At 41.2% G+C, this 22,541-nt stretch overlaps 1 protein-coding gene across 2 annotated transcripts in view; it reads left to right on the top strand.

Annotated features, from left to right (window-relative positions):
• LOC122790085 (protein eva-1 homolog C-like) overlaps positions 1 to 22,541 on the top strand; it is a 659,115-nt gene that overhangs the window by 418,151 nt on the left and 218,423 nt on the right. The gene's annotated exons all lie outside the window — the stretch shown is intronic.

Below are 22,541 nucleotides of genomic sequence, written 5' to 3'. Positions count from 1 at the left end.
ACAGGATCAGAGCTCTATGTTATGGACGAGAAGGATAAAGACAGGATCAGAGCTCTATGTTATGAATGAGAAGGACAAAGACAGGATCAGAGCTCTATGTTGTGAACGAGAAAGACCAAGACAGGATCAGAGCTCTATGTTATGAATGAGAAGAACAAAGACAGGATCAGAACTCTATGTTATGAACGAGAAGGACAAAGACAGGATCAGAGCTCTATGTTATGAACAAGAAAGTCCAAGACAGGATCATAACTCTATGTTATGAACGAGAAGGACCAAGACAGGATCAGAGCTCTATTACTATAAATGAGAAGGGCAAAGACAGGATCAGAGCTCTATGTTATGAATGAGAAGGACAAATACAGGATCAGAGCTCTGTGTTATGAATGAGAAGGACAAAGACAGGATCAGAGCTCTATGTTATGAACGAGAAGGACCAAGACAAGGATCAGAGCTCTATTGTTATAAATGAGAAGGACAAAGGCAGGATCAGAGCTCTATGTTATGAATGGAAAGGACGATGACAGGATCAAATCTCTATGATTATGAATGAGAAGGACAAAGACAGGATCAGAGCTCTATGTTATGAACAAGAAGGACAAAGACAGGATGAGAGCTCTATGTTATGAACGAGAAGGACCAAGACAGGATCAGAGCTCTATGTTATGGATGAGAAGGACAAATACAGGATCAGAGCTCTATGTTATAAATGAGAAGGACCAAGACAGGATCAGAGCTCTATGTTATGAATGAGAAGGACAAAGACAGGATCAGAGCTCTATGTTGTGAATGAGAAAGACCAAGACAGGATCAGAGCTCTATGTTGTGAATGAGAAGAAAAAAGACAGGATCAGAGCTCTATGTTATGAATGAGAATGACAAAGACAGGATCAGAGCTCTATGTTGTGAACGAGAAGGACCAAGACAGGATCAGAGCTCCATAATTATAAGCGAGACTGACCAAGACAGGATCAGAGCTCTATGTTATGAACGAGAAGGACCAAGACAGGATCAGAGCTCTATGTTATGAATGAGAAGGACAAAGACAGGATCAGAGCTCTATGTTATGAACGAGAATGACAAAGACAGGATCAGAGCTCTATGTTGTGAACGAGAAGGACCAAGACAGGATCAGAGCACTATGATTGTGAATGAGAAGGACAAAGACAGGATCAGAGCTCCATAATTATAAACGAGAAGGACCAAGACAGGATCAGAGCTCTATGTTATGAATGAGAAGAACAAAGACAGGATCAGAGCTCTATGTTATGAATGAGAAGGACCAAAACAGGATCAGAGCTCTATGTTATGAACGAGAAGGACCAAGACAGGATCAGAGCTCTATGTTATGAACGAGAAGGACCAAGACAGGATCAGAGCTCTATGTTTTGAATGAGAAGAACAAAGACAGGATCAGAGCTCTATGATTATGAATGAGAAGGACAAAGACAGGATCAGAGCTCTACAGTTATAAATGAGAAGGACAAAGACAGGATCAGAGCTCTATGTTATGAATGAGAAGGACCAAGACAGGATCAGAGCTCTATATTATGAATGAGAAGGACCAAGACAGGATCAGAGCTATATGTTATGAATGAGAAGGACCAAGACAGGATCAGAGCTCTATGGTATGGACAAGAAGGACAAAGACAGTATCAAAGCTCTATGTTATGAACAAGAAGGACCAAGACAGGATCAGAGCTCTATAATTATAAATGAGAAGGACAAAGACAGGATCAGAGCTCTATGTTATGAACGAGAAGGACCAAGACAGGATCAGAGCTCTATGTTATGAATGAGAAAGACAAAGACAGGATGAGAGCTCTATGTTGTGAACAAGAAGAAGAAAGACAGGATTAGAGCTCTTTGATTATGAACGAGAAGGACAAAGACAGGATCAGAGCTGTATGTTGTGAACAAGAAGGACAAAGACAGGATCAGAGCTCTATGATTATGAATGAGAAGCACAAAGACAGGATCAGAGCTCTATGTTGTGAACAAGTAGGACAAAGACAGGATCAGAGCTCTATGATTATGAATGAGAAGGACAAAGACAGGATCAGAGCTCTATATTATGAATGAGAAGGACAAAGACAGGATCAGAGCTCTATGTTGTGAACGAGAAGGACCAAGACAGGATCAGAGCTCCATAATTATAAGCGAGACTGACCAAGACAGGATCAGAGCTCTATGTTATGAACGAGAAGGACCAAGACAGGATCAGAGCTCTATGTTATGAATGAGAAGGACAAAGACAGGATCAGAGCTCTATGTTATGAACGAGAATGACAAAGACAGGATCAGAGCTCTATGTTGTGAACGAGAAGGACCAAGACAGGATCAGAGCACTATGATTGTGAATGAGAAGGACAAAGACAGGATCAGAGCTCCATAATTATAAACGAGAAGGACCAAGACAGGATCAGAGCTCTATGTTATGAATGAGAAGAACAAAGACAGGATCAGAGCTCTATGTTATGAATGAGAAGGACCAAAACAGGATCAGAGCTCTATGTTATGAACGAGAAGGACCAAGACAGGATCAGAGCTCTATGTTATGAACGAGAAGGACCAAGACAGGATCAGAGCTCTATGTTTTGAATGAGAAGAACAAAGACAGGATCAGAGCTCTATGATTATGAATGAGAAGGACAAAGACAGGATCAGAGCTCTATGTTATGGACGAGAAGGATAAAGACAGGATCAGAGCTCTATGTTATGAATGAGAAGGACAAAGACAGGATCAGAGCTCTATGTTGTGAACGAGAAAGACCAAGACAGGATCAGAGCTCTATGTTATGAATGAGAAGAACAAAGACAGGATCAGAACTCTATGTTATGAACGAGAAGGACAAAGACAGGATCAGAGCTCTATGTTATGAACAAGAAAGTCCAAGACAGGATCAGAACTCTATGTTATGAACGAGAAGGACCAAGACAGGATCAGAGCTCTATTATTATAAATGAGAAGGGCAAAGACAGGATCAGAGCTCTATGTTATGAATGAGAAGGACAAATACAGGATCAGAGCTCTGTGTTATGAATGAGAAGGACAAAGACAGGATCAGAGCTCTATGTTATGAACGAGAAGGACCAAGACAAGGATCAGAGCTCTATTGTTATAAATGAGAAGGACAAAGGCAGGATCAGAGCTCTATGTTATGAACGGAAAGGACGATGACAGGATCAAATCTCTATGATTATGAATGAGAAGGACAAAGACAGGATCAGAGCTCTATGTTATGAACAAGAAGGACAAAGACAGGATGAGAGCTCTATGTTATGAACGAGAAGGACCAAGACAGGATCAGAGCTCTATGTTATGGATGAGAAGGACAAATACAGGATCAGAGCTCTATGTTATAAATGAGAAGGACCAAGACAGGATCAGAGCTCTATGTTATGAATGAGAAGGACAAAGACAGGATCAGAGCTCTATGTTGTGAATGAGAAGGACCAAGACAGGATCAGAGCTCTATGTTGTGAATGAGAAGAAAAAAGACAGGATCAGAGCTCTATGTTATGAATGAGAATGACAAAGACAGGATCAGAGCTCTATGTTGTGAACGAGAAGGACCAAGACAGGATCAGAGCTCCATAATTATAAGCGAGACGGACCAAGACAGGATCAGAGCTCTATGTTATGAACGAGAAGGACCAAGACAGGATCAGAGCTCTATGTTATGAATGAGAAGGACAAAGACAGGATCAGAGCTCTATGTTATGAACGAGAATGACAAAGACAGGATCAGAGCTCTATGTTGTGAACGAGAAGGACCAAGACAGGATCAGAGCACTATGATTGTGAATGAGAAGGACAAAGACAGGATCAGAGCTCCATAATTATAAACGAGAAGGACCAAGACAGGATCAGAGCTCTATGTTATGAATGAGAAGAACAAAGACAGGATCAGAGCTCTATGTTATGAAATTGAAGGACCAAAACAGGATCAGAGTCTATGTTATGAACGAGAAGGACCAAGACAGGATCAGAGCTCTATGTTATGAACGAGAAGGACCAAGACAGGATCAGAGCTCTATGTTTTGAATGAGAAGAACAAAGACAGGATCAGAGCTCTATGATTATGAATGAGAAGGACAAAGACAGGATCAGAGCTCTACAGTTATAAACGAGAAGGACAAAGACAGGATCAGAGCTCTATGTTATGAATGAGAAGGACCAAGACAGGATCAGAGCTCTATATTATGAATGAGAAGGACCAAGACAGGATCAGAGCTTTATGTTATGAATGAGAAGGACCAAGACAGGATCAGAGCTCTATGGTATGGACAAGAAGGACAAAGACAGTATCAAAGCTCTATGTTATGAACAAGAAGGACCAAGACAGGATCAGAGCTCTATAATTATAAATGAGAAGGACAAAGACAGGATCAGAGCTCTATGTTATGAACGAGAAGGACCAAGACAGGATCAGAGCTCTATGTTATGAATGAGAAAGACAAAGACAGGATGAGAGCTCTATGTTGTGAACAAGAAGAAGAAAGACAGGATTAGAGCTCTTTGATTATGAGCAGAAGGACAAAGACAGGATCAGAGCTGTATGTTGTGAACAAGAAGGACAAAGACAGGATCAGAGCTCTATGATTATGAATGAGAAGCACAAAGACAGGATCAGAGCTCTATGTTGTGAACAAGTAGGACAAAGACAGGATCAGAGCTCTATGATTATGAATGAGAAGGACAAAGACAGGATCAGAGCTCTATATTATGAATGAGAAGGACAAAGATAGGATCAGAGCTCTATGTTATGAACGAAAAGGAGAAAGACAGGATCAGAGCTCTGTGTTATGAACTAGAAGGACCAAGACAGGATCAGAGCTCTATGTTATGAACGAGAAGGACAAAGACAGGATCAGAGCTCTATGTTATGAATGAGAAGAACCAAGGCAGTATCAGAGCGCTATGTTATGAACGAGAAGGACCAAGACAGGATCAGAGCTCTATAATTATAAACGAGAAGGACAAAGACAGGATCAGACCTCTATGTTATGAATGAGAAGGACCAAGACAGGATCAAACCTCTATGATTATGATTGAGAAGGACAAAGACAGGATCAGAGCTCTATGTTATGAACAAGAAGGACCAAGACAGGATCAAACCTCTATGATTATGAACGAGAAGGACAAAGACAGGATCAGAGCTCTATGTTATGAACGAGAAGGTCAAAGACATGATCAGAGCTCTATGTTATGAATGAGAAAGACAAAGACAGGATCAGAGCTCTATGTTGTGAACAAGAAAGAGAAAGACAGGATTAGAGCTCTTTGATTATGAACGAGAAGGACAAAGACAGGATCAGAGCTCTATGTTGTGAACAAGAAGGACAAAGACAGGATCAGAGCTCTATGATTATGAATGAGAAGCATAGAGACAGGATCAGAGCTCTATGTTGTGAACAAGAAGGACAAAGACAGGATCAGAGCTCTATGAATATGAATGAGAAGGACAAAGACAGGATCAGAGCTCTATATTATGAATGAGAAGGACAAAGACAGGATCAGAGCTCTATGTTATGAACGAAAAGGAGAAAGACAGGATCAGAGCTCTATGTTATGAACTAGAAGGACCAAGACAGGATCAGAGCTTTATGTTATGAACGAGAAGGACAAAGACAGGATCAGAGCTCTATAATTATAAACGAGAAGGACAAAGACAGGATCAGACCTCTATGTTATGAATGAGAAGGACCAAGACAGGATCAAATTTCTATGATTATGATTGAGAAGGACAAAGACAGGATCAGAGCTCTATGTTATGAACAAGAAGGACAAAGACAGGATCAGAGCTCTATGTTATGAACGAAAAGGAGAAAGACAGGATCAGAGCTCTATGTTATGAACTAGAAGGACCAAGACAGGATCAGAGCTCTATGTTATGAACGAGAAGGACAAAGACAGGATCAGAGCTCTATGTTATGAATGAGAAGGACCAAGACAGTATCAGAGCTCTATGTTATGAATGAGAAGGACCAAGACAGGATCAGAGCTCTATAATTATAAACGAGAAGGACAAAGACAGGATCAGACCTCTATGTTATGAATGAGAAGGACCAAGACAGGATCAAACCTCTATGATTATGATTGAGAAGGACAAAGACAGGATCAGAGTTCTATGTTATGGACGAGAAGGACAAAGACAGGATCAGAGCTCTATGTCATGAACGAGAAGGAACGAGAAGGACAAAGACAGGATCAGAGCTCTATATTATGGACAAAAAGGACAAAGACAGGATCAGAGCTCTATGTTGTGAATGAGAAGGACAAAGACAGGATCAGAGCTCTATGTTATGAATGAGAAGGACCAAGACAGGATCAGAAATCTATGTTATGAATGAGAAGGACCAAGCCAGGGTCAAACCTCTATGATTATGAATGAGAAGGACAAAGACTGGATCAGAGCTCTATGTTATGAACAAGAAGGACAAAGACAGGATCAGAGCTCTATGTTATGAACGAGAAGGACCAAGACAGGATCAGAGCTCTATGTTATGAACAAGAAGGGCCAAGACAGGACAGAGCTCTATGTTATGAACGAGAAGGACAAAGACAGGATCAGAGCTCTATGTTATGAACGAAAAGGAGAAAGACAGGATCAGAGCTCTATGTTATGAACTAGAAGGACCAAGACAGGATCAGAGCTCTATGTTATGAACGAGAAGGACAAAGACAGGATCAGAGCTCTATGTTATGAATGAGAAGGACCAAGACAGTATCAGAGCTCTATGTTATGAATGAGAAGGACCAAGACAGGATCAGAGCTCTATAATTATAAACGAGAAGGACAAAGACAGGATCAGACCTCTATGTTATGAATGAGAAGGACCAAGACAGGATCAAACCTCTATGATTATGATTGAGAAGGACAAAGACAGGATCAGAGTTCTATGTTATGGACGAGAAGGACAAAGACAGGATCAGAGCTCTATGTCATGAACGAGAAGGAACGAGAAGGACAAAGACAGGATCAGAGCTCTATATTATGGACAAAAAGGACAAAGACAGGATCAGAGCTCTATGTTGTGAATGAGAAGGACAAAGACAGGATCAGAGCTCTATGTTATGAATGAGAAGGACCAAGACAGGATCAGAAATCTATGTTATGAATGAGAAGGACCAAGCCAGGGTCAAACCTCTATGATTATGAATGAGAAGGACAAAGACTGGATCAGAGCTCTATGTTATGAACAAGAAGGACAAAGACAGGATCAGAGCTCTATGTTATGAACGAGAAGGACCAAGACAGGATCAGAGCTCTATGTTATGAACAAGAAGGGCCAAGACAGGACAGAGCTCTATGTTATGAACGAGAAGGACCAAGACAGGTTCAGACCTCTATGTTATGGATGAGAAGGACAAAGGCAGGATCAGAGCTCTATGTTATGAATGAGAAGGACCAAGACAGGATCAGAGCTCTATAATTATAAACAAGAAGGACAAATACATTATCAGAGCTCTATGTTATGAATGAGAAGGACCAAGATAGGATCAAACCTCTATGATTATGAACGAGAAGGACAAAGTCAGGATCAGAGCTTTATGTTTTGAACGAGAAGGACAAAGACAGGATCAGAGCTCTATGATTATGAATGAGAAGGACAAAGACAGGATCAGAGCTCTATGTTGTGAACAAGAAGGACAAAGACAGGATTAGAGCTCTATATATAATCTTATTACATACTCATGGACAATGGACAATATTACAGATCATAAATGTTTTACTGAGGCTATGGTTATTCAACATAATACAATAAGGCTGTGGTTATTCAGTATAATGCAGGTAGTAATAAGATTAAGAAATTAATTGAAGAAAATTGGAAAAAGTTTTTTAATGATGATGAAATGAATGGATTGGTGAGCTCAGAAATGAATTTTGTTTACAAAACCAGTAGTAACTGAAAAACATTCTGGAAAATAATAAACAGTGAGTGTGGAAGCTGCTCCCAATGTAGATACCTCTGGTCAGTGCATAGTGTTAAGTTGGAAAACAAACAGCATAATACCATAACTTTACAAAAAGGTAACTGTGAAAATAAGGGGCTTGTATATATAGCAAAATGCTCCTCTTGCTCTGAGTTCTATGTATGGAAGATAGAAAGGGCATTTAAGAAAAGGATTTATTAATATAATTGTCATATTCTTAAAGAGAATAAAATAATGCCCTATTTAAACAGAGTTCCATATTTCAGTGATTTGAAAAGTTTTTTTTTTTTTTTTGCCATTTTGATAATTGTGACCCTTGATCCCAGGGGAGGTGCTTGGGAATACAGGCTGGAGTTTAAACAGGTAGTCTGGCAAATAAAATTAGATGCTACTACACCCCAAGAGTTGAATGGTAATGTGTCGCTACTACCAGTTCTCAAATTGCATGCAGCAAACCTTTAAGGATGGTACACATACACTTTTCAGTAATTATTTAGTGTTGCAAGTATTTTATTTTACTAATACAGTCATTTTTTATACTAATTTGTTTTTTTACAAAAATGATGTATAAATTTATATTTTGACTATAGGTGTATATACCTTTAAGATGTGATAGACGTTATGTTTCCTATAAAAGGAACAATGGTTTTAATTGCCTCAATTCTAATGAAGTCCCATTCTTTCAAGAACAAAAGGGCTTAACATACTGGGTGTTACACAATATTGGAGACTTGTGTCTTTTTTGGTTTTATTTGACAATATATCTTTTCTGTATTTTGGTATCCAACTGCTTTTGGAATCCATTACTGACCCAAAGTGGTTATTTACAGTTAAAAAGCAGCCTTTTTAAACTAAAACATGAGCGTCGTAGCACTGCATGCAGGCAGGATATAAACAGTAGCAACAGTTTGCTTCATTTGTAGCAAGCAGTTTGCAACAGTTTGAAATGTTTTTTTTTAAACTAAAACATGAGCATCATAGCACTCTGTGCAGGTAGTGTATAAATTGTATCAATTATTTGTTACATTTGTAATATGCAGTTTGCTACAGTTTAAAACATTTTTTTTTAAATCTAGAACATGAGCACCATAGCACTCCACACAGGCAGGGTATTAACTGTGGCAACTGTTGCAGTTTAAAACCAGACATTTTTTTAAACTAAAATATGAGCACTCTAGCACTCCATGTAGGCAGAGTATAAACTGTAACATCAGTCTTCTACAGTTTAAAAGAAGATATATAGGTTCATAGGTTCATAGGTAGGTACTAGGCTATCTGCCCGAAGGCATTATAAGCCTAGCCAGAATGTGTTGGCTTACACCGCCCCCTTACAATAGGTTCCTGTGCCTCTGTCTAGCAGAGTCACTGAAGTGATCCCTGGGGTAAACTTTCTGTTTCCCATCCACTCGTCAAGATTTCACTTGAAGAGTGTTAGCGAGGAGCTCTGCCTAATGTAGATTGGGATCTTGTTCCAAAGCATGGGACGTCTATGGGACAGGAATCTATCCATCCAGCATGTCCTATTTATTGTTGTGGTGAGGTTTAGATCCCTAGAGCGTGTGGCTCAAAGGGATATGGTTTTCTTTAGGTGGAGCATGTCCATCAGTTCTGGGTTGGACATGGCCTTGTATGTCAGGCAGAGATCACCTCTGAGTAGGCGGTATGCAACTGAGTACAGCTGGAGCTTTTCAGTCGAGCTGCATAGGGCATCTGTTTAGGACAATGATCCTCTTGGTGAGTTACTTCTGTGGTCTTTCCAGCTGTTGCAGGTGTCTTGTAAGCTACATCCCAAATGGGGCATTGTGCTCTATGATGGGTCTGATGAGTGATGAGTAGAGGGGCACAATGACCTCTTTTGATCTGGATGCGAACCCTTTTGTGATGAGGTGGGCCACATAGAAGGATTTTGTAACCACTTTGGCAGTGTTATTATCAAAGGAGAGGTTACTATCTATTTGGTTCCCCAGATCCCTTATTGCATCTTCAGTATTTAGGGGACTACCACCTATGTGGTAGTTTGTGGGTACTTTTGTTTTTTCCAAAGGGGATGACTATGCACTTTTTGGCATTTAGCTTGATGCCATGATTTTGACACCAGGTATCCATCTCAGTGAGACCCTTTTGGAGGATGTCTGTGTCAGCCGGAAAGTCAATTATAGCAGCTAGTTTGCAGTTGTCTGTGAACTTGGTCAGCCATAGGCATTTTTTAATAAAATATGTTGAAGGAGTACAGAGATATCAAACTTCTGTCACACTTCATGAAAGTTCTGGAGAGGGTGATTGATAAATGGATACGCAGAGTAGTAGAATGTGAGATGGGAGATGAGCAGTTCAGATTCAGATCAGAATGTAGCACAACTGACCTGATGTTTGCATTGAGACAGATACTTGAGAAGAAGCTGGAGATGAGGAGATAGTACAAATGGGCATTCCTAGACTTAGAGAAAGTATATGACAAGGTCCCAAGAAAGCTGATCTGGGCAATACTGTGGTGGTTTGAAGTCCCAGAAACATTGGTAGAATTAGTGCAGGCTATGTACAAGGATCCAATGACTCAAGTACAAACAGTGTTCAGCCTCACAGAGGGGTTCCCTGTGGGAGTGGGTGTACACCAGGGCTCAGCCCTGAGCCCACTGCTGCTCATACTGGTGATGGACTACATTAGCAAACAGGTCAGAGGGGGCAGATCAACAAAGTTGTTGTATGCAGGCAATGTGGTATTACAGGCAGCAAGAACTTCAGCAAAGTATAGGGGGAATGGAATGCAAATCTGAAGGCACACGGGATGAAACTAAGCACAGATAAGACACTGGTAATGGCAAAAAAACTGAGGGAATCAGAAGAAGCTGAGAACTGAGATCGAAGGGAAGATAGTGGAACAGGTAAACAGCTTCAAGTATCTGGGAGGGGTGGTTGAGGAGAAGGGTAGTCTGAATGAAGAGGTCAAAGCTAGAATCAGAGGGGCTACAGCCAACTGGCATAGAGTGTCAGCTGTAGTCAATGACAGAAGAATTCCAAAGAAGCTGAAAAGCAAAGTGTAGAAGACAGTGGTGCGACCAGTCCTACTGTATGGTACAGAAACCTGGGCAGTAAAGGCAGAGCAGGTGAAGAAGCTAGAGGTGATGGAAATGAAGTGCCTGAGAAAGGTGGTAGTATACACACTGTGGGACAAACAAAGACATGAGGACATAACAGCAGAAGCCAGAGCAGCTTCAACTGCACAATAGATCAAAAAGAACACATTACGGTGGTTCTGATAGATATGCAGAAAAGTAGAAACAATCTGTTGAAGATTTGGGACAGACAGGAAGAAGGTAATAGGAAACGAGGACATCCAGCAAAGAGGTGGATGGATTTTGTGAAAGAAGATCTGCAACAGTGAGGAAGGAGTGTGGCACTGAATCGAGAGAGATGGCGACAGTTAACATGATCATACCTCTCAACTGTCCAGATTTCTGCAGAATGTCCAGATTTTTGCCTCTTATTTTTGGTTTTCTGGCAAATCATTGAGGATTGCAGTAACTAAATAATACTAAATAATGAAAGATAGTTTGAGTTTCAGACTTCATATTTGCCAAAGAAGCTGAAAAGTAAGGTGTACAAGACAGTGGTGCAACTAGTACTACTGTATGGTACAGAAACCTGGGCAGTAAAGGCAGAACAGTTGAAGAAGCTAGAGGTGATGGAAATGAAGTGCCTGAAAAGGGTGGCAGGATGCACATTGTGGGATAAACGAAGAAGTGAGGACATGACAGCAGAAGCCAAAGTAGCTCCAATTGCAGAAAAGATCAAAGAGACCAGACTACGGTGGTTTGGGCACATGTGTAGAAAAGCAGAAGGCAGTCTGGTGAGGAAGATTTGGGGCAGACAGGAAGGTAAGAGGAAGCAAGTGAAAGAAGATCTGTGACAGTCAGGCATGAGTGTCGAAGAAGGCAGGAGTGTGGCACTGAATCGAGAGGGATGGCGACAGTTAACACGATACCCCAACCCCATGTAGAAAAAATGGTAATAAAGGGGGCTGATGATGATGATGTTGAAGGAGGGTTAGAGGTAGGGCACAGAAACAGTGCCTTAATTGTTGGGGCAGTAGGGAGAGGGGCTTGTTGCGCATGTGGCCACCTGGCTGGTCTGACATTAGATGGAACGTCCTTTGTTTTGCTCTTTAATGGAAGAGCTGGGGAGGGGGCAGGGCTGTAGATCTAACTGTACAATGTAGCAAGTGGCTTATTACAGTGAAGTGCTTTTTTTGCTAATTACTTAAAGAGCCGAGTTTACTTGAAGAGCTGGGGTGGGGGGGTTGGTGCTAGTTGAATTTGCTGTACTTCTGTAAAGAATAAACTAGAGATATCAACAAAGACAGAAAAACTTGAAAATATGCAGAAAAATGTAAAGGAAAAATACAAAATAAGCAACTCATTACTGATCCAAAAAGTTTTATAGAGAACCGGAAAACAAAGCAAAATGAATAGAGACACCACCAAAAAAAGAGGAAATAGACACATTCAGGAGAAATGTCTATGAAGACCCTGTAGAACATAAAGATGCTGAATGGATAGCAAACATACAAGAATCAGTAAGGAGTTCTATTGTAAAGGATATGAAATGAAACAGCATCTCAAATTCATGGATAAAGGAGTGCTTAGAGATGCGTAAGATACAGACTACATCAATCAATTACATTACAGTGACAATGAAACAGTGGCAAACCTGTTTGCAGTTTAGCCTTGACTAAGAGCACGTTATGATCCCAGGGATAAAAGTTCAAATGAGAATATTCCAGCGTGATTCTCTGCCACTCTGCTGCTATTGCTCTTAACCCATATTATGCGGTTCATCTTACAGATTAGGTCTTGGTTACAATTTGGTTCCCAAAAAGCAAACTTGTTTAAAGATTTCTAATATACTTTTTGTGGATGACTTAAAACTGTATAGTTCATCAGATGAGGAGTTGAAAGCACAACTGCAAGTGGTTAAAACTTTCTCAGATGATATAATTTGGTCTTGATAAATGTACAAAAGCAACCCCAATCCCTCAGAGCCACATGCTTCAGGGATCCAAACCTTGTCATCACAATGAACAAAACATGCTGGAGGGATAGGTTCCTGACCCAGAGACTCCCCATACTGTGGAATACACTGCCCATACATGTCAAGCAGAGCGCCTCATTGGTCCTCTTCAAAAGGAACCTTGATGATTGGATGGGAGAGGGGAAATTCACCCCGGGGATCATGTCAGTCGCCCTGCTAGACAGGGGCCCAGAGAAGTAAATATTGTGGGAATAAATATCCAGGGAATTGTTATGGCCTTAGAGCCAATAGCCTAGTACCAACCTATGAACCTATGAACATTTAAGGCAGGAAATCTGCAACAACCAGAAAACATTAATCTGAGACAGGAATGTGAACTTGAGCAAGAGGAAGTGTATAATATTTGGGGACTGATGAAGGATTAAAAAAAAAACAAATGCAAAGAAAACTCAGTAAGGAATACTTCAGAAGGCTAAAACTGATACTGAAACTTGCCTTGACACCTAGAAATAAAGTCCAAGCTAAAAACCAAATTTCATTTTCCTTATCTTACAGTTTGGGGTGATTGAGTGGCCCCAAAAGGTATTGGATGACTTGGACAGGAAAACAAGAAAAATGCTTCATGCTTATCAAATGATACATGGAAATCAGTGCAAACCAAGACTATATATGTTCCATGCTCTGAAGGGGATATGGACCTCCTTGGAATTGATTAGATGTATAGATCTGCAGTCATGGGACTGCATACATATCTGCTGACTTCATCAGTTCCAAACACAGTGAAAGTTTGAAAACATGAGGAGAAGTCTAAGACGACTTTGCTGCTTGTTTTAGCAGAGACTATAAAAAGACAGACTATGGTGGGCTAATAGAATTTTTCCAAGACCAAAATAGGAGACTGGAGACAAGTACAGGGAACAAACAGCATGTGAATAAAGACAGAACAGTGTGCAAAAAGATAAACCATCATCTGCTCAGCCCAGTCCCTACCCAAACTGCAAAACATCACACAGGAAGCCTTTTCCTCTGTTGAAACTTGGTTATCCGATGCCCAATTAATACTCAGTCCAAACAAAACTAAACTACTCCTCTTCCAACCCACCAAACATACTCAAAACAACTCTCACTTTAACATCACAGCAAAAGACAACACCACTATATACCCAACTGAACACACCAAATTGCTAGGAGTAGAAATAGACAATAAACTAAAATTTGACATTCACATATCCATGACCATAAAAAAGTCCACAAAAAACTAGGAGCATTATACAGAAATAAGCAACTTCTCACCAAAGCAGCAAAGATTTCAATAGCAAATTCCCACCTTATCTCCACTCTACTATTTGCCTCTCCAATATATACCAACCTAAGGCAATGCGATCTAAACAAGCTAAAGACCTGCTACAACAAAATTGCCAAATTTGCCACAGGGGCATCCTACCATAGTCACCACTGTCTCTCACTTGCTGAACTGGGCTGGCTTGAACTCTCTCACCTCCTTCAATGGTATCAACTCTCACTTGCCCACAAACTAGTAAATCATCCACTAAATGTCCCATCCCTCCAGAATCTACTCCAACCCTATCACACCACCAGACCACTAAGATCCAGCAACAAAAATCACTTGCAGATCAATAAAGCCAATAACTCTGCTGGTGAAGCACTATTCTCTTGCGCCATAGCCAAATTATGGAACTCCCTCCCACCCGCAATTACCTCCGTACCATCATGCACCCACTTCAAAACTTTACTAAAAGCGCACCTAAAAACATGCTGGCTATGCCCTTGCAACTCCCACTCTAATATCACCCACCTCATCCAACCACTACCTTTCTTTCCACCCCACTAACTACCTTGATTATAGCAAGCTCAGATGCTCATAAGCCTAGTACTTATTATACAGCAGGAACGTCTTATTTTAACATTTGTTAATGTCTGTTATGTACTTCGCAGATAAAGATTCTAGTTGTCTACTGATGTACTATGTTCTTCATCTGTAAATATGTTGTAAGTCATTGCTATGTAAATAGTTAATCGCTATGTAATCCAATGTAACTACTGTCTGTTTATTTTACCTGTGGAGCTTTTCTCCCCGGGCCTCTGCTGAAAATGGACCTACATCCAGTTGGACGATCAAGGTCAACAAATGTAAATAAATAAATAAATAGCTGTTTCTTGTAGTCCAGGGTTTAATTCCCTCAGCCTACTTTAGACTACTGTGTAAAACTGAGCAAGTCACTTAGTCATCAGTGTACCAGGGCAACTGGGAAATCAGACTAGGCCCTAAAAACGTTTTTCAGGACTGCATACCTAGTAACTACCTATGAACTGATAAGGCATGAAGAAGCAAAATGCCAGTATGGTTCAGTATGGAAGAGAAGGAAGCAGTCCATGTAAAAGAAAGGACATTTCATGATTTAAGGAATATGACTGAAAAATGTATGCAGTAGTTTTAGAAAGTGAAAAAAAAGGTGATACAAAGCTAGAAAGACAGGCAAATCTAGAGAAAAAATGTAGTAGAAAGATATAAAGACATAATAAAATAATTCTTAAGATATATAAGAAAAGAAAGAAGGTCAAGATAGATGCACTCACTGAAGCCACAAACACTGCATTTATGGACACTGATAATATCCCAGGATGCCTCCTAAATAGTCCATAACATGACCAATGAGGACCACTGCAGTAACTGTTTAACCATAGCCTCTAGACAGCCTTGGTGATGTGAATGGAGAACTGCAATGTTCATCCTTCTCCAGAAGGGCAAGACATCAACAGACTCCAGGAACTGCAGATCTATTAGCCTGACTAGTCTCATGTGCAAAGATATGGAAATAATCATCATGGAAATGATTAGTAATGACACAGAAAACCTTCAAACACTAGGACATCGAGGGCAGATCGTGCCTACACAACGATCATCGAGGGCAGATCGTGCCTACACAATGATCATCGAGGGCAGATCGTGCCTACACAACGATCATCGAGGGCAGATCGTGCCTACACAACCTGGTGAGCTTTGTTGAGGTCACCAAAGTAACGGATGAGGGCAAAATGTTACACACTGTCTAGCTTGATCTGGCTAAGGTATTTGATATAATACCCCACTTCAGTATTGTAAACTCACAAACACAGGAATAAACCCCTGTGTTACACACTGGATAGCCAGCTGGCTCTTAGATAGGACCCAGGAAGTTAGGATGGGGGAGACAACCTCTACTAAGAGGCTAGTGAGCAGAGTCCCTCAGTGCTCAGCACTGGGTCCCAGTTTGTTCAGCATCTGCTTTTTGGAAGTCAAGGCTGATGTCTGGCTGATCAAGTTTGCAGATGATTGAAAACTAGGGACAGTCATAGAATCCCCCCCCCCCCCAACACCAAGACACTAACATCCTATGTGAAGGGCTAACACAAATAAATGACTGCTGCCAAAGCCAAGGCTTAAATCCCAGTGCCAAAAAATGCATAACAGTACCCTTTGGGAAGACATCTACCCTAGACAATGACTGTATTGATAACACACCTCTAAGAACAGAACCAGTAGTCAGGGATCTGGGTACATATGTAGATAGTAACCTGGCCTTTGAACAACATGTGTCTGAGGTAGTAAGGAAATCATTCTATGTTGCTCAACTTATAAGTAAGGGCACGGCATCTAATTCTAAGGGGATCATCATTCCCCTGTATTCAGCCCTCATCAGTCCCGTCACTGAGTCCAACACCACCTTCGGTGTGTACCTGACCTGGCACATACAACAACTGGAACGTCTACAGAGATTCCTCACAAAAATACTACAGGCTGTAAAGAGCATGTCTTATACAGGTTGTCTCAAAGTCCTATCTCTATAGTCTGTTCCATACAGACTGTTGAGAAGCGATCATCTATGCCTGCCATTCAAGGCATCCCTAGATCCACTCTGATGGAACTTTTCATAGGTTCATCGGTAGGTATTAGGCTACTGGCTCTAGGGCCTGTATAAGCCTAGCCAAAAAGGTACCCTGGCTTTCACCACCCAATAAAATTATTTTCCTTTGGCCCTGTTGAGCAGAGCCACAGAGGTGATCCCCGGGGTGAATTTCCTATTTCCCATCCAATTATCAAGATTTTTCTTGAAGAGTGCTAATGAGGAGCTTTGTTTGATATAGATAGGTAGTTTATTCCAGAGTATGGGAAGTCTCTGGGACAGGAATCTATCCCTCCAGCATGTTCTGTTTATTGTGGTGACAAGGTTTAGGTCCCTAGAGCATGTAGCTCGGAGGGATTGGGATTTCTTTAAGTGGAGCATGTCCAACAGCTCTGGGTTTGACATAGCTTTGTATGTTAGGCAGAGATTACCTCTGAGTAGGTGATATGCGACGGAGTAAAGCTGGAATTTTTTGAGACGGTCTGCGTAGGGCATCTGTTTGAGGCCAGTAATCCTCTTTGTGAGGTATTTCTGTGGCCTTTCCAGTTGTTGTAGATGTCTTGTGAGGAACATACCAAAAGGGGCATTGTACTCTATAATGGGCCTAATGATTCATGAGTAGAGGGGAACAATGACCTCTTTTTTTCCTGGATGAGAATCCTTTTGTGATGAGGTGTGTCATGTAGAAGGATTTCCTGACTACTGTGATGATGTGATTATCAAAGGAAAGACTACTGTCCACCTGTGTCCCAAGGTCTCTTATCACACTTTCAGTGTTAAGTAGACTACAAGCTACGTAGTAGCTCATGGGTACAGTTTTTACCAAAGGAGATGACAATGCACTTTTTGGCATTGAGCTTGAGGCCATGGCTTTGACACCAGGCATCTGTCTCAGTCAGGCCCTTTTGTAGGATGTCCACATCGTTAGGAGTTTCGATTATGGCTCCTAGTTTGCAGTCATCTGCAAACTTCATTAGCCAAAGACCTTCTATGTTAGCCTGTACTTCAGAAAACTAGATAACAAACAGGAGAGGACCCAGGATTGAACCCTGTGTACTCCACTTGTCACTGGTCTGAAGTTGGATTTGGAGTCTGCTTCTTTCACATTGTGGGTTCTGTCAGTGAGCCAATTGACAACCCATCTTGTGATATAGGGATTTATACCTAGTTTAGTGAGTTTATCTATAATTCCAGAGTGGGGGATGATGTCAAAAGCCTTGGTGAGATCTAGATAGGCTGTGTGAACCACCTTACCCTTGTCTACGGCTTTGGTGACTGCTTCAAAGAAGTCTATCAGGTTTAGGAGACATGATCTGCCTATTACAAACCCAAAATGGGTGGAGTCCAGAGTGTGGAGATTACCAATGTCTTTGTTTATAAGATCCATGATGATACGTTCCATGGCCTTGCAAACCAGGCTTGTTAGGCTAATGGGGTGGTAATTCACGGGGTTCGTGGTGTCTCCCCCTTTGTGAAGTGGGATAACCATCGCTTTGCGCCATTTAGTGGGCACAAAGCCTGAGGTGAGGCTATGACTGGACATGGTGCTTTGGTGGGGTGCCAGTTTATTCTGTAGTTTGTGTAGAATGCAGCCTGGGATGTTGTCAGGTCCCATGGATGCTGTGTTCTTGGCTTTGGAGAGTGTGTTTTTTACCTGTTCAGCCGTGATTACAGGAACTTTGCATTCTTTTGGTATAGAGATGGGCTTTTTAGGGGGTGAGAGGGGGGTAAAGTTAGCACTGAACCTATCTGCCAGGATGTTGGCAATATCAGTTGGTTCTGTATATTTAGTGCCATTGTGCTGTAACTCAGAGCAGATCTGAATGCTGCCATTGAGATTCTTAACATAGCTATAGAATGCTTTATGGTTGTCTTTAGAGTCAGTGGCAATTTTGTTTTCGTAACTAACTTTGGAGGATTTTATGAGGGATCTCAACTTCTTACTGAGGCTGACCAGGGAGTTTCTCCAATCATGGGATTTTACTCTTTTTGCAACAGTTTCTTTCTTCTGTTGTCGAGTTTGTTTATGGCAGGGGACCACCAGATTGGCTTCCTTTTTTTGGAGGATAACATGTTGGTTCTGTTAGGGATAGCATGATCCATGCACTCGTGTAAGTGCTTATAAAGTGCATTTGTGCTGGATTCAGCATTTGTACCTCTATTGTCCATCTGTATGGGTGTCATGAAGTTTGCCACTTCTGTCTTAAGAAGCATGACGTTGGCTCTGGAAACATTTTTTACGGTGGTTTCCCTAATGGGGGCTGGTGACGGGATATAGATATCTAGGGTGATTCGCTTGTGGTCGGATCTGACCGATGAGGAACTGACCTCTGTTGTGGAACACCGGTCGCCCATGTTGGTAATGACCAGGTCTAGGATACTGCTGCCCCTGGTGGGGGTGTGGATAAGTTGATCCAAGTGTTGGAATTTATGATTTCCAGAAAACGTTGAGCACAAGAGTTGGTGCATCAGTAGTTTTCCCAGTTAATGGTGGGGTAGTTGAAATCGCCCATTATTAGGGTGTTAGGTTGTACCCTAATATGTTCCAGTGTATCAAGAAATGAGGAGTGGGAATCTTGGGGCATGGTGCATATCTGCAAAATGAATAGCATTAAATTATTCACTCCAGAGATTTAAATTTTGCTTTTTGCTTGCAACATAAATAGGACATATCAAAGGCATGGGTATGCGTCTCAGATAATTTTCTTTCTCTTGAACAGACTTCCCATTTATGTGAAATAGAGGTCTTACATAACCCTATATAAGAGAAACCTGGACCAATGGATGGAAAATTGTAAATGCACCTCTAGTTCAGTATCTATGTCTCTAATGGACAGAGTAAGTCTGTGAATCCTGCCCTACCTTACAAATACCCATTAAATAACCTCTAAGGGACATAAACTAGTCAGATATAACTGGAATGCTTGGCTCGGCTTATAAAGGCCCTAGTGGTTGGAGTATAGTGGTGACAAAGAAAACAGAAATTCTCACTGAATTAAGTTTCATCTTCACAAAAGAGATGGAAGGAAGAATTCTGGCCTGGGAGAGGGGAAGGAGAAGAAGAAATCCTTCTACTAGACGTAAAAGAAACTAAAACTGTTTAAGTTAGATAAGCCACATGGTCGTGATGGTATAACTCTCAGAAAGAAGGAAATGAGAGAGGGATAGAAGTGGCCAGACTGACAAAGATGGGAGGAAGGTCATGGAAGAGCTACTGAATGAACACTTTGCAAGGGAAGCTAGGAAGGAACCTTGTTGGGGAGGGGCAGGACATAATGGACAGTCTTCGCAAAGGGAAGCAGAGAAGGAACCTTGCTCGGGGGGGGGGCAGGACATAATGGGGAGGATAATAAACAGACACCAAAAATAAAGAATGGAGAGGATGAGAGGGGGTTGTTTTTTTTTTTTTTTTTTTTAGGAGGAGTCAATAAAAGGGGGAGATATTCCCCCTTCCAATGTCCTGCAAAATCTGGCGAGTGGGTCAGTAGACCCCCTGACAGAGACCTTCAACAGAAAACTGACTAATGCAGAACTATTAGACAGCAAGTGCGAGTCAGAAGAAATTCGGGCATCTGTATATCTGTTAGCTTAATTCAGTAACATGGAAAGCCATGGAAGGAAACCTGAGCAGAATGTGGGTAGCATTTACACAGAGCAGTAATCTACAGGACGTTAACCCACATGGGTTTATGGGCAGAAGGAGCTGTCAATCAAATCTGATCCAGCTGTACTACTGAGGGTTCCATGGGTATCCGTCTGAGTAATTTTTTTTGAAACAGGAATCATAATTTCATGGATTCCCATGTTATCAGTTCTGGGGAGGGAGAAGTAGTCAGATGAGTGATATGTTTGCTGTGTTTGGAAATGTCTTTTTGGTGTATGTGTGTGTGTGTATGTGTGTGTGTGTGTGTGTGTGTGTGTGTGTGTGTGTGTGTGTGTGTGTGTGTGTGTGTGTGTGTGTGTGTGTGTGTGTATGTACATGCTTATTACTTTGTGCCTTTGGGTGTAATAGATGCTGTTGTGTTATGTGTGTGTGTGTGTGTGTGTGTGTGTGTGTGTGTGTGTGTGTATGTACATGCTTATTACTTTGTGCCTTTGGGTGTAATAGATGCTGTTGTGTTATGTGTGTGTGTGTGTGTGTGTGTGTGTTTGTGTGTGTGTGTGTGTGTGTGTGTGTGTGTGTGTGTGTGTGTGTGTGTGTGTGTGTGTGTGTGTGTGCCTGTGTGTATGTGCGTGTGTGCATGTGCGTGTGTATGTGTGTGTGTGTGTGTGTGTGTGTGTGTGTGTGTGTGTGTGTGTGTGTGTGTGTGTGTGTGTGTTTGTGTGTATGTGTGTGTGTATGTGTGTGTCTCTGCCTGTGTAAAGCCATTTAGTGCAGGATTGACGGTGAATATGGTGGAAGAGGTTTTTCCTTTCCTTATCCTCACTGTTGTATCTTTTCAGAATTCATTTATATCAAATTGCAGGGGGTGTGGGTGGGCTTCAGGAGACTTGCCGTCCTGGATTTTTTATGGTATTTTTGATTGTTCTGCAGTTGATGAAATTTTGACTGTATGTGATTTGGAGAACATCTCTTTCATTAATGCATGATGTACTCTGACAAAACATGAACTTGACAGTCAAGGTTTGTATGTATGTATGTATGCAGTCAACCTGCAGTTCAGAAAGAGTTTTGACTCTGTTGTACGTATGAGGCCAAAAGGAAAATGAAGGATTTAGGGACAGGATGATGACTGAATGGAAAACGAAGGATTTAGGGACAGGATGATGACTGAAGTTGCTAAACTAGACAGGTACATGGCTGAATAGTAAGATACAAAAAATTGTGGTGAGAGACGAAACCATGAATAAAGACGTATGGCAGATGCCTTCAGTAGGTACTTTTCAGTGATTTTATCTCAAGTGTATCTAAGGCAATAAAAAACAGGATCATCTTCTTTGTCATGTTACAAAGTTAGAAGAAGAAATAGAGGATGGGGGAAAGATTCTAGAAAAGGATTTGAAAAAGCTGAAGAAGCAAACAGAAAGGTACTAGTTGAAGTCCAATATAACTTGGGTGAAAAACCTTGCTGTGAAGTATTAGCTGGGGAAGTGGAAATGCTGATAACAGAGTACAAAAAGGATGGGTGGTTGCTGGTCACACAGAACTGGATCACTGGGAATAAAGTGAGAGGGGAAATGACAGCAACAAATAGAATGCTGGGATATGTCCTCAGAAGGAGAGATTCCAGAAGCCAAGAGTTAATATTTGTGAAACCATACCTTGAGTATTATATGCAGTTCTGAAGGCCAAATAAGGAAAAAAAATCATAGTCCTGGAAGGAATTAAGAGAAAAGATACCAAAAATACATGATGGAAGAGAAGGTTTATGAGGGTCTGCAACCCCTCTCAGATACTTGAAGCTGTTAAATCTGTTCCCTTCTATCTCAATTTTCAGCTTCTCCTGAATTCCACTATTAGCTGCCATTACAATTGTCTTATTTGTACTCAGTGTATATCACTGTGTGTATTGTACCTAGTCAGCCACTGTAGCTAGACAGCATGTGCATATAAGTTACTGAGCATGTGCAAGATCAGTGCCATTTTATAGTCACAGTAAATGCAGGCATGAATGGAGATGCACATGTGAGTGTGTCTGATATAATGAGTCAGTCAGGTAGCTTAA

This window comes from Protopterus annectens, chromosome 15.part0 (genome assembly GCF_019279795.1).
Source record: "Protopterus annectens isolate FY-2018-M chromosome 15.part0, PAN1.0, whole genome shotgun sequence".
Lineage (NCBI taxonomy): Eukaryota > Metazoa > Chordata > Ceratodontiformes > Protopteridae > Protopterus > Protopterus annectens.
This window is presented reverse-complemented; position numbering and strand designations above follow the sequence as displayed.